The 12,229-nt window shown below is 38.1% G+C and overlaps 2 protein-coding genes across 13 annotated transcripts in view; one reads left to right on the top strand and one right to left on the bottom strand.

Annotated features, from left to right (window-relative positions):
- Window positions 1-9,291, bottom strand: part of MBD5 (methyl-CpG binding domain protein 5) — a 242,743-nt gene extending 233,452 nt beyond the window's left edge. For 5 of the 7 annotated variants that reach the window (XM_034785449.1, XM_034785451.1, XM_034785448.1 and 2 more), the window contains exon 1: window positions 8,736-9,290. The gene's annotated coding sequence lies outside the window, so the exon portion shown is untranslated. Of the gene's footprint in view, window positions 1-8,735 lie in introns of all 7 variants that reach the window. The other 2 variants (XM_034785452.1, XM_034785454.1) reach the window with 2 other exon arrangements.
- Window positions 9,292-9,478: 187 nt separating this feature from the next.
- The window catches only part of ORC4 (origin recognition complex subunit 4), a 55,428-nt gene continuing 52,677 nt past the window's right edge, over window positions 9,479-12,229 (top strand). For all 6 annotated transcript variants that reach the window (XM_034785170.1, XM_034785168.1, XM_034785174.1 and 3 more), the window contains exon 1: window positions 9,479-9,607. The gene's annotated coding sequence lies outside the window, so the exon portion shown is untranslated. The remainder of the gene's footprint in view (window positions 9,608-12,229) is intronic.

Raw genomic sequence — 12,229 nt, 5'->3', positions numbered from 1 at the left:
AATTAATGACAAGTTGAAGTGCCCTTCCTTAAGACTTTTGCAATTCAAGGTATAAACTCATCAAAAGGATTTATCATCTTACATGATTGTCACTGGAGAGATATTAATGACTTTGCATTCATGTCCTTTACATCTAAACTTTGATTATTTCAACAGAAACAGTGGTAGTTAAGAAGTTTGTGAAATATTTTTCAATTTCCATTCTTCTAATAGAAAACCAAAAATCACTCAGGAAATATAGATACTATAAATAAGAAAATCCGGGGTTTATAAAGTACTATACTGGTTTCCTGTAAACAGCAAAAGCTGTAAATTACCACTCATATTCTTATTTATATTTTACTGGTTTCAACAGAAAATAAAAAAGTAGGCATGTCATATTAATTAAAATTCTCCAAAGAAAAAATGTATTTCAGGATCATTTTGATGAACCTGAATCTTTGTTCCAAGGTTTGAAAAACAAACAAAACAAAAAAGCATACGTTTTGCCAATGCTGAGGCAGCAGGAAATAACTTCAAATATCAATAATACTCAATTTTCAAACTTTATGTGAAACATAGGTGTAAACAATACATTATTAGTTGTTTACCAATTTATTTTCTTGGTGTAGAATATTATATTATTCATCCTGATAATTAAAAGTTTTTTATGAAAAACAGGTACCTCCTGTGTACTATCATCACTTTACTGGGATAAAAGTGCTAACAAATTACTTATTAAACTCCAGATTTACAATGATTTTTTGCTTTCATTTCTTTTATAGTCTTTACTGCTTAGAGCAAGTTGATTAATTATATTAACTTGTGTGTATAGTTTCCTAGTACAATATTTAATTCAAATACATATTTGTAATCATAAAAAATGGTAAAGACTGATCGATAACTTTTCAGTCTTAGCTACGGAACAGTGCAGTGTCAAAAAAAAAAAAAACACATGACAGTATGAGCAACAGAGACGTTATCTTATGTATAGGTGCAAAGCTAAATATTCAAAGTGTGAATATTTTCCTAAACAGATTATAAATTGATTAAGTAGTTGCTATTTAATATAAATGGAATGTCTGCTTCCCTACTTTTTGGATCTTTTCATGGTAAGAACAGTTTATTTTACAATATCTTCTCGAAGTCAGAAGTCATGCAAAATTCAGATTTAGGACCTGATCAATCTCCCATTTAAGTTAATGAATATTTTACCACCAACTTCAATGAGAGCAGATCAGGCCTTTTAAATTTCTCCTTAGTATAAATATTTCACATACATATACTTTAGTACACAATATCAAGTACAATGTTCAAATGAAGATGCCATATTAATAATAGCAACAGTATTAAAGTACATTCTATAGAAATGCAGTAATAGCAATTCTACATATCCAAGATATTATAATGAACAAAGTCTTCTTTAAACATGCCATAACGGAGATGCTATAAGTATACCAACCGACAGATGAAAACACAATTAACAGAGCATCTGCAGACTAGCCAGTACATCCTGCACAGAATTATAGGCAAGTTTAAGAATGAACCACTTTACAAGTGATTTTACTGGTTTTAAAAACATTGCAACAATTTAACATTTAAAAACAACATATCTCACTACCAGCACTATCAGATTGGAATATAATGTATTAAATTAAAATAATCAATATTATTAATTTATAAACTTCAAAATTTTTAACAAACTAATTGTAAATTGTTAAATTCTCCTCTATTAAAAATAGAGCTACAGTATATGCTCATGCTGAATTGAGAAGGAGGTACTTCATAGTTCTGAAGATCTAAGTCATCTTATCAGAGAACAGTTAAAGCCAGTTTATATTTGGACCATAGCCTATGTGCTGACTAAGTTAAATGTATTTTGACATCTGCTAAAAACAAATACTCTATAATCCTAACTTAGGCAAAACTTCTATTCAAGTCAGTGGAAATTTGTCCCCAAAAAGGACTTGACCCATAACAACAATTATTCTTTTTTTTTTTTTTTGGAATACCACCAACTACTACACCCAAGTGTAAACCAAAATTTTTGAAACCCAATAAATTTATGTAGGCCTTCTATGTTTGAAATACAAATAAAAAAATATAGAGTTTACGAGTAGTGTATTGAAGAGGAAAGGAACCATAGGCTATCATACTACTTCCATAATTTCTGGTAATTATTTGAAGCCGGCATGAACATATTGATATTCAGTAAACTGAATACTGTAGCTTTAATTGAAGTTTGAATGTTATAAACAGTTAGATGTCTGGCTCTGGCCTGCATTCTAATACCATCAGCAGAACAGAGATGGGAAGTATAAACAAACCTTTTAACTAATTACAGCTTCTAAAATGGCCAAGAAACCCTTCATCAAGAACTTCTGTGTGACAAAATGTTAAAAGAAGGAAAATATTTTGAAATAGTTTTTTTGTTTTTGTTTTTTTAATTCTAACCTTTACTAAGACAGTTCTAAACTGGAGTTTGATGATACTTCATTTTCTGAGAAAAATGACTATTAAGTTTTCCAATAAGGACTATCCTGGAGAAACTTGATCTAATCCTTCAAAACTTAAAACTTTTCAAAAGAGCACTGCAAAACAAAACATTTTTCAAATGCTTTGTTCTATACTTCAAAATGGAATGTTTTATTAACTTTGAAATATTAACATAGCCTAGTTTTGAAATAATTTCTTATTTCGAATAGTGTTGAGTCAAGTACAACATACTTAAATTATATGTCATTATCAATTTAAATCGACATTTTCAAATCTTCACTGTCAAACGAAACTCATGTTTTATCCCATGAAACAACCTTCCCACGCCATAGTGAAACTCTGAAACACCCAAACAGGAAATTCTATACTGACAAAATCCAGTTTGTCACAAACATCTGAAAACTTTATAACCTTCGTCATGGATGACTCTGCTCATCTACTTTTTATAACATGATGTTATCTTAGTAAAAGCACTACATACATAAAAATTCTTCCTTCTATTACAACAGTATTTAGAGATTTTAGGCCCTGATCCTGCAAAGATTTACTTGCAGGCTTAACTTCACATAGATAAGAAAGCTCACTCAAGTCAATAAAATTGAGCACAACCATAAGGCTCTACAGGACAAGAACCTTAGAATATCATTTAAAACTGTTAAACATATGTTAATCTCAATCACATTCTTGGTAGTAAGAATATGTAAGAAAGGGCTGAAACATATTAGTTGTTTGATGTAGCTGGTACCTGGTATGGCCACAAGCCTACGAAGACAAACATGTATCATTCAGTGGGATGTGTAAAATTACGTATAAGTCCTTGTAGGATCAAGAATTGTACACATGCATACACACTTCATTTAAAGAAAAACAAAATGCAAAAGTTACTAATACTCCACAGTAGCTTAAAATTATTAATTAAAATTATTGGCAAATTAAAATTTCATTGAAACTTATGGAAAAAATTGAAGTATTATAAATGAAGATAGTAAAACTAATCACATTTATTATATAGATTTATGTTTAAATTCTATTATACTGATCAGTTCTATTTTTCTCCTACCTATCCTTATATTTGTTTCCTTTGGCAGCAATGTGTGTGGCAAAATTATTGCAAGCTTCTCTTTATTTAAATGTTGAGAATATCACCATTTGATCCAGAAGGATTTGTTGTGCAAACAGTTGACAACTGTTCTGGTTCCCCCACTTGGGAATTTCTCTTCACTCTTAGAGCAGCTAGGCTAGTTATGCAATGACTGAAAGACCCTAAAACTGAAGCTTCAATTTTCATTTCAAATAATTGTAATGTTCTTTGATAAATCACAAAAGCAACTTCTGATTTAAATGCTTAGGTTGATGAAAATCTACACTTGTCTGAAAACCTGAGAATTTTAATCTTTAAAAATACTGGACCTGACTCTCCTCTCACTCTGGAATAAGTGTTTAGTTACCAGCAATAGTGTTAACTAATAATCGTTTTTAAACTTACTGTACTGTTATGTTTAAATCATCTCTGCACAGGAAAATTAACTAAGCTATAGTAAAATGATCACAGTGCATTCCACATCTTAATCCCAGAGAAATGAATTAATCCTTTATTTTCGGTTCTAATGCAAATTAATATAAACTTCTAAAAGAATTTTCAAAAAATCTCACCTATTCAGTTTTTAAAGACATTAATGTTCATGAAAAGAGTGCCAACTTGACAGGGTTGAATCCTCTTTCTCTCCAGAAAACGGAAGTAGTGCCAGCAATTCAAGAGCGTCTCTGAACCGCCGTGACAATGTGCCTCAATCCTATTTCAGATGAACCACCCCTAGTGAGGAGAGGGACATTCACGCCACCTCCCACAATTTATTCCTTAGTCACTCAGATGAGAAAGATAGGAAGTAATGGATATTTGTGTGATGTGGACATCTGTCATCTAGGAGCTGAACTGAGATGGTCAACACATTTCAGAAAGATCAATGACTAGTTATCACATGGTAGTGACTTTGGTTCCTGTTGCTGGATTCAAGTCAACAATCTAGATGTGAAAGACCCTGTACTCCATTACCAACTCCCTGAGCTATACTGTTCCTTTAAAAAAAAAAAAAAAAAAAAAAAAAAACTTCAGATAGCATAACCCGATATTAGATTAAGAATAATTTAAGACATGTTTATATACACACAAATGCACATACACACACACCTTCATAATTATCTTACACTTCACTCTGTTTAGGCAGCCTTAGCAAAGAAGCTAATGAATTCATGAGTATGAGGCCTGAACCTCCCTCCCACTTTTAGGTGGTTAATCTAAAAATAGATACTATATAATTGTAATTAACAATCAAAGAATGATTTGGGGTCAAAACTGCTAAAGTTAGTTAAAATATTAGCACAACTTATTTGCATTAACTGTACTTAAACACTGAAACTCTTTATGTATTACAGGAGAGTAGATCTGAGGCTCCAACCTTTTTGTAAAATTTCATTCCATGTTCCTTTTAATAACTAATGTGTATTTTGGTTCTTGTACAGGCTAAATTAACCTTATTGGCAGCTGTATGAACAACATTACTCCAGGTAACAATATGAAAAAAAATATTTACAGACACTAACAAATGAAAAGTAAAGAAGGCTCTCTATTATGAGCTGTTGAAGTGACTGTCAAAACTCTCATGTATTTCAGTGGAACCAAAACTGGGGAATGCATTTCCAAAAGCCTCTGTGACTAAGGGCCCAAGTCTCAATTTCAAAGTAACTTAAGCTCTTATTTCCTAAGTCTCATTGAAAGACAATGAGATTTTGGCTTTTAAGTCACTTTGAAAATGAGATGTAGGCATTTTTGAAAATTTTACCCTAGGCCATTTATAACTAAAGCTCCTATTCTGAGAATTGCACTTGTGCGCTCTTACACTGCATGAAGCCCCACTGAAGTCAATGGAACGCCACATGGGCACAAGGGTCTACCACCAAAGAGTAACTTGCAGGAGTGAGGTCAAGGACTTGATGCTGATTCACAAGCTAACATTGTAGTTACTGGCTGTGTTCAAGCAACTAGTTCCTGAATGCTGATCTCCCATACATAAAATCACTGTGAAGAATATAGTGAAACCATCTATTGACAGATTAGTAACAAAAAGCCTGAGTGAAAAACAAGACAGACAGTTTTTTTGTTAGTAAAGTTGTTAATGATCCCACAAAGGCTCAGTTTTTCCTAAGAGATGCAGAGAACACTAAACTCCCAATGAAGAGAGCAAGGGTCAGGACCGCAGAAAGGTAACAAGTTTTGTTTAAGGGGAACAATAACACTGCTTTACAAAAACATTTATACCTGATTAAAATAAAGATCAGCATGCTTACCTAAAATAACTAGCAAACCAATAAACTGATCATGAAGTTAGTACTGGATAAGCAAGAAAAGACAGGTAATTTTTAATTTAAAAATACCGAGGTACAGGTCTGGCCTGAATAAGATCTTTAAATGTTTTCCTGGTTGTTAATCTAGTATAGCCTAAATATAGTTATTGTAGATTCCTTATCAATTCAAAATTAACTTTCCAGATATACATTTTTGGTAAAGAAAATGAATAAGAGACACAAAAAATAATCACTAATATCAGATATATAAATGATCCAGTTAAGCAATAGGGAAAAATACATAAATGTTCCTCAATGCCTAAAAATCAATCAAAAATCTTGAATACTTTCCTATGATACTAGCATAAAGACTTAAAAACAGAACAAAAAAATTGCTACTTAGTAATAACTGTTGGTTCCTAACAGTTTCCCATAATTCCAGTTGATAGATGCAGTTTTTAGAAAATTATTATGGCAGCATCCTGAAAACCCCTATTAGAGTTAAGGCCTTCTTGCAGTATAGTGCACTATAAGCCACAGAAATAGACTGTCCCTGCTCTGAATGGATTATCATCTAAGGCCTTGGACCTATATTCCACAAGATAAGCCTCAGTGAAATCAGTGATGGTCTGCCAGCAGAGACCTGACTGTAGGATCAGGGCCTAAGAAAGCTAAGGTTTCAAACACAGTTTCTCTCTATGGAGAAGAATCTGTCAAGATATTGGGTTAACAAATCAAAACTGGGATTTTAGAAATTTTACTCAATTTTTTATTGAGAAACCAGTTTAAAAAGTCTAATTTACATATTTTTTAACATTAAACCAGTAAAGAAAGTGTTGCCCTATGTAATAAATAACAAATTTTCCATCTGAATATCTGTGTTTGCACAATAAATTGCAGATGGACTTGAAATAACACTCATATTGGGGGCATAATCTTGAACATAGTATAGGTTTCTATGTGCAGATGAAACACATCAACGGTAACTCAGAGTAAGAAAAGAATTATTTTCATACCAACCTGCTATCATGTAACATGAAAAAATGTTATTCCTGGATAAGCTTTTAGTTGTGCGTTTCAAGTGTTGCTTGTAATAAAATAAATAGATAACCACAATTTTCAAGAATGAACTCCTATACATATTTGCTGATCTTTAAAAGAAATATTACTTTACAAATTTGATTTTTTAAATTATTCTGAATACAGCAAGGTGTTTTGTCTTCACAAGCGAAATAGAAAACTAAAAGCAAGACAATTCTACAGAACTATAGTAACATTTGCTACTCCAATCTCTTCTAACAATATTTGTCAAGTATCCTTCTAAATTTATTTTCCTACAATCCTTTCCAACCTGATCAAATTGTTGTTTTCATATTGCCAGCTTGATCATGAAATTGCTGCTTTACACAAAATATTTTTTGCTGATGCAAATTATGAGATCAGAGATACTAAAGCATTTACAAGTGAAGGCTTTTTTGTGTATTCCTCTTCAAATACAGGATAAAGATGCATATATCAAGCTGAATCCGATTTTGCTGAGATGCCCCACTGAAATGCACAGTCCTTGGCCTACCTCACAGTTCAGAAATACCTTGCATTATTTACTAAATTAATAGCACATAGTTCTCTTTTTTAAAGACAGTTACATGAAAAACAAACACAAATTATTCGCAGACAACAGTGTTTTTTAAAACAAGTGTCCTTCTTGTAAAAGAGATGACATTGAAATATAAAACCAGTTTATCATTAACTCCTAAACTCTTTCTTCTGGATTCTTATGACTCTAAAAGGACTTTTCTGATGTTGTTCTGAAAATATATTCAGAAGTTTTATTGTCATTCTAAATTGTACAAAACTCAGATTTTTTTGACATGTGAATCTTACATTAATAAAGAAACTGGTTAGTTAAAACTGAAAGTGGTACCTAAGCCAGACAACTATTTAGTGCAGCACAAATACTGCTGGACAGGTTTGGCCTTCCTATCAGAAAACCATGAAAAAAATTTAACATAAAAATTTTAACAAGAACTAACTGTTTATTCTAACTAAGTATTGAGGTGATTTATTCCACAGGCCCTGATCTTGCTAATATTTACATATTAGAGTAGTTCCATATTGGGACTACTCAGATGCTTAAAGTTAAGCAAGTACATAAATTTTTGTAGGATCAGGGCCTTAATGATTATGTAACTAAGTTTATTTATTCAGATTGTTAACAATGGCAACATGCAACTACACAAAACAAAGACAGATGATAAATTCCAAAGTGTTTCCAGCTCCATATTATTCTTTTTGTCTTTTGAATTTCCTATTTTGACATAGGAAATACAAGCACTTTTGAAAGAAATCATAAATAAAACAAACAGTGGCCCAAACACCTTTTAATACTTCACCTACTTCTCTACACAGAAAAACTATTTATTAAAAAGACAACTACCAGTGAAAACCAAAAGACAAATACTGTTCCCAGAAACAGCAAATTCCCAAATAAGAAACAGTTCTAAAAAGAGGGGGATATTGGAACACACTTGAGAGTACCACTAGCAACGCTTGATCATCATCTACTCCATGACATTTGCTCATACACTGAAAAATAAATAAAACTGACGCAGGACACAGAGAAAGGTTTCCACTTCCTCAAAGAGTGAGTAAAAAGTGACAGATAAGAACACTATAATATCTTCTTCCCAAAGAGGGGCAGGAAGGTTAGAGTAAGACACAAAACTGAAGTGTTTCATTTAGAGCAGGAAAAATAAGCCACTTTGCCAAACCAGTAAACAATCAAACTATCATCAAAGCTAAAAGATGGATCCAGAAAACAAACACCTTCCCAACCCCCAGCCCCCAAATCTGCCTGACCTAGAGTGAGAGGCAGAGCTGGGAGGAGGTATTGCTTCCCCACACACAAACACACTTACCTTGGCTGCACCCCACTTTTATTCCCTTCCCTGGAGCAGTGGAGAAAGAGACACACACAAAGGGTAATAAAGGGGGAGGAGGGGAGAGCAGGGGGTGGGGGAGCTGGTGAACTGGCTGCTGCTCCTGCTCCTGTGTGTGTGTGTGTGTGGTGAGGTGTCTCCAGCCAGGGCCAAGCAGCATTAGCAGAGAGAGAAGGGGCTGTGTTGCTAAGAGGCTTTTGGTCTCTTTCTCTCTCCTCTGACGGCCAAGGGGGGGAAGAAACTCTCCTTCTCTCCCTGTGTCTCCCTGGGATCCTCTAGCTGGGCTGGGCTAGGGGGAGAAACTCAGGCTCCTCACACCAACCCCCTCCCCCTCCACACACACCAATTCAAGATGGAATTAGTGCTCTGTCCCTTTAACAATATAAATAAAAGGTCCCCCAGTCTCCCCCTCTCTCTTCATCATCAGCTGCTGCTGCTACTGCTGCTGAAGCTCTGGCTCTGCTTGGGAGAAAGATGGGAGGCTGAGACTGCGCAGGCGCCCGAAGAGGGCTCGGTGGGTTGAAGGGGGGGGAGGGAAAGAGGTTGCTCTCCACAATGCACCGCGCGGCTGGCGAACCCGGAAAGAGATGCCGTCGAGGGAAAGGAAGTTGCGGGAGGGGGAGGGAAGTGGAGCGGAAGTGAGTGAGTGAGTGGGCGTAAAAGGGGCAGAGTTGAGGCGAGTCAAGAGCGGGCGGGGGGAAGGGAGGAGGGGCGGTGTCGTCATCGCCATGTGACCAGGAGCGATGTGCGCGGGGGGTGCCGGGAAGGTTTCTGAGGCGCTAGCGGGCGAAGAGGAGGGTTACTCCGTTGGAGTCCGAACCACGCGCTGAGGCGGGAGGGGGCCGACCTAGGTAAGGGTTCCGCGGGACCGGGGCTACGGGGGTGGGAAGGCGATGGAGGGCGGTGACATGACCTGGTAGGGGAGAGCGGGCAGGCGGGCGAGAGCCCTGACCTGGTGCGGGCGGAGGGCGGCGGGGTCCCCTGGGGGCAGCCTCCTCCTAGCCGCGCTGTGTTCCCGGAACTCAGGGGGAGGCTGTGCCCCGTCCCCAGTTCGTTGGGGCCAGGTGTCATAAGGCGGGAAGGCCGCTTGCCGGTGCCCTGCCCTGGGGCGCTGGGGGCCCTTCGGCGGCGCGAGCGGGGGATGATGCTCATGGAGGCTCGGAGTTGAGGTCCAAAGCGGCGCGCCGGCGAGGCGTCGTGGGACTCCTACAGACACCGCTGAAAGGCACCGAGCGAGTCTTCGCTGCCTAGACCGCAAGCGCTTCCTGCCTAGTGAGCCCGGCGCTGGTCCGGGGGGCCGTGCTGGGTCTTGAGAGCAACTCCGGGTTACCTGCTCTGGCATGTTGAAAAAAACCCGAGTCTCCGGAGTTCGTCCCCAGTGACCTCCTAGCAGAGCCGCGTTGGTGTCTGCTGTGTGTCCCCGTCCAGAGCGCTTTCCATGGAAACTCTCCTGTTCCGTGCTTACAGATGCTAACAGATGCCTTCTGTGTCGCAATGTGATGTATTAGGGAATTCTTGGAAGAAAGATTAGACTTTAACTCGGACTTCATGGAGCTTAATTCTGCTCCTGGGCATTTACTTGTGCTGGTCAAAGGCACGTTGTTGTAAGCAATGTAGTTGCTGCTTAAGTGTTTGGGACTTTGCTGTATTTCTACTTTTTTGTAAAGGAACTAAAGCTGTGTCACACTAAGCTCTTTAACATTACAACTAATTTTGTTTCTTAAGCACTGAAGATGAAAGCTCTTGTAATTTTACAATTGAAGGATTACAGTACCTCAAATTTGTGAAAAATTGAATTAGTTAATTTTATTTACAAAGGTGGTTATAACTGTCTTATCTTGAACATAAATAACTGCCCTTAAAAATTGGTTCATGTATGTTTGTGTGAGTTAATGTGATCAACAAGGGCAGAATTTGAGTGTAAAAAAGGTGGGGGTACTTCACCCATGTGGATCACCAGAATAAGAAGCCACAATCACTGTGGATTGTGCATCCTATGAGAGCTCTACTGGACTCTTTGAGCTAGGCTCCCCTTTTGTCAGTCTTCACCCATGCCTACACTACCACTAAGCTAGTTTTAGGCTTTGTCTACACTAGCACTTTTGTCAGTATAACTTATGTTGCTCATGAGTGTGAAAAAACACACACACCCCACCCCTCCAGTACATAAGTTACACCAACAGAAACGCCGGAGTGTACAGAGCGTCTCCCTTTGACATAACTACTGCCACTCATGGAGGTGGCTTTATTATGTCGAGTGGATCTTGTAGTGTCACTGCTGTAAGCTCGCTAGTGTAGATGTGGCCTTTAACTATGCTGATGGACTCCACTAAACTTTCTTTAATTGCATTTAGTTCTTTAATGGGATTAAAGTAATCGAGGGTCCTCTCTCAAATGCCAACCACTTATGGCACCAAAATGAGTCATTACAGATCTGTAAAACTCCCTCTCCTTTCTTATGACAAAGGAAATTGTAAAACCTTAATGAAAGGAAGAGGGTAGGACAGGTCGCATATTTTAGAGCTACTGTTTGAGTCACATAGGACAGGTCTTCACTGCACTGTTAACCTGGGTGATCGGTATGATGGTTAGTTTAGTCCGTTTGTGAGCATCCCCATAGCAAATCACTACCTGTGATATGTCCTCATTGCTTATGCACTTGTCAGTGTATATCTGGGATCAGACCCCATGCTTCTTTGTGCTGAGATGCTCTAGGATTCTTTCCCTGTCAATTGTACAACTTGCCTGACCCTCTTGAGGAACTGCAGGATGTGCATGGGAGGACTGTCAGCAGAGTGACTTTGACTTTTACCTGCTTCCTCATTGCAAAGTTGCATGTTTCAGCCAAACCTGGGATACAGACCTTGGCACCCAGCCATGTAAGCTAGCCTAGGCTTAAAGTGCCTGGACAGATGGTTTTCTGGGTGGATGGCAGGGCTAAAACCCAGGGTTAGCTGTCCACTGAAGACTACCCATAGACATATTTGCTGGTTTCTTGGCTCACATTTTGAGACATTCTATGCAGCCATAACAGTTAGTTTTTAGTGAAAGCTGAAATTCTGTAGAGCATGATAGTAGCTTCAGAAAAATGTCAGTAAGGCATATGAGCATTACTCTGGTGGGGAAGCAAAAGGCAGCCAGAAGTGCAGTCATGCGACCGTCCCCATCAGTATGTTTCGGGTGTCAAGGGCAGCTGGCAGAGAGGTAAATCACTGTGGGGCAGGAGGCGGGACGGGGGAAGACCCGCTGGTGGCTCCTACCTTGCACTGGGTTTAGCTGCTGGTCCCGGCTGGGTTGGGGAGGATGGGATTTTCTCTTCCCCTGCATGGCATCTGGGGCTGGGTCAGACACACCCCCAGATTTCTTCCCTGGCTGCAGGAATCTCTGCAGATTCCCCCCCTGACCTCTGTACAGGGGACTGCTCCCCCATCTGCCAGACCCCCTCATATCCAGATCCTCCTGCCAAGCCTCAG

The sequence above is a fragment of the Trachemys scripta genome, chromosome 11 (assembly GCF_013100865.1).
Source record: "Trachemys scripta elegans isolate TJP31775 chromosome 11, CAS_Tse_1.0, whole genome shotgun sequence".
Classification (NCBI taxonomy): domain Eukaryota; kingdom Metazoa; phylum Chordata; order Testudines; family Emydidae; genus Trachemys; species Trachemys scripta.
The sequence above is the reverse complement of the archived record's forward strand: the minus strand, read 5'-3'. Positions and strand labels throughout refer to the sequence as shown.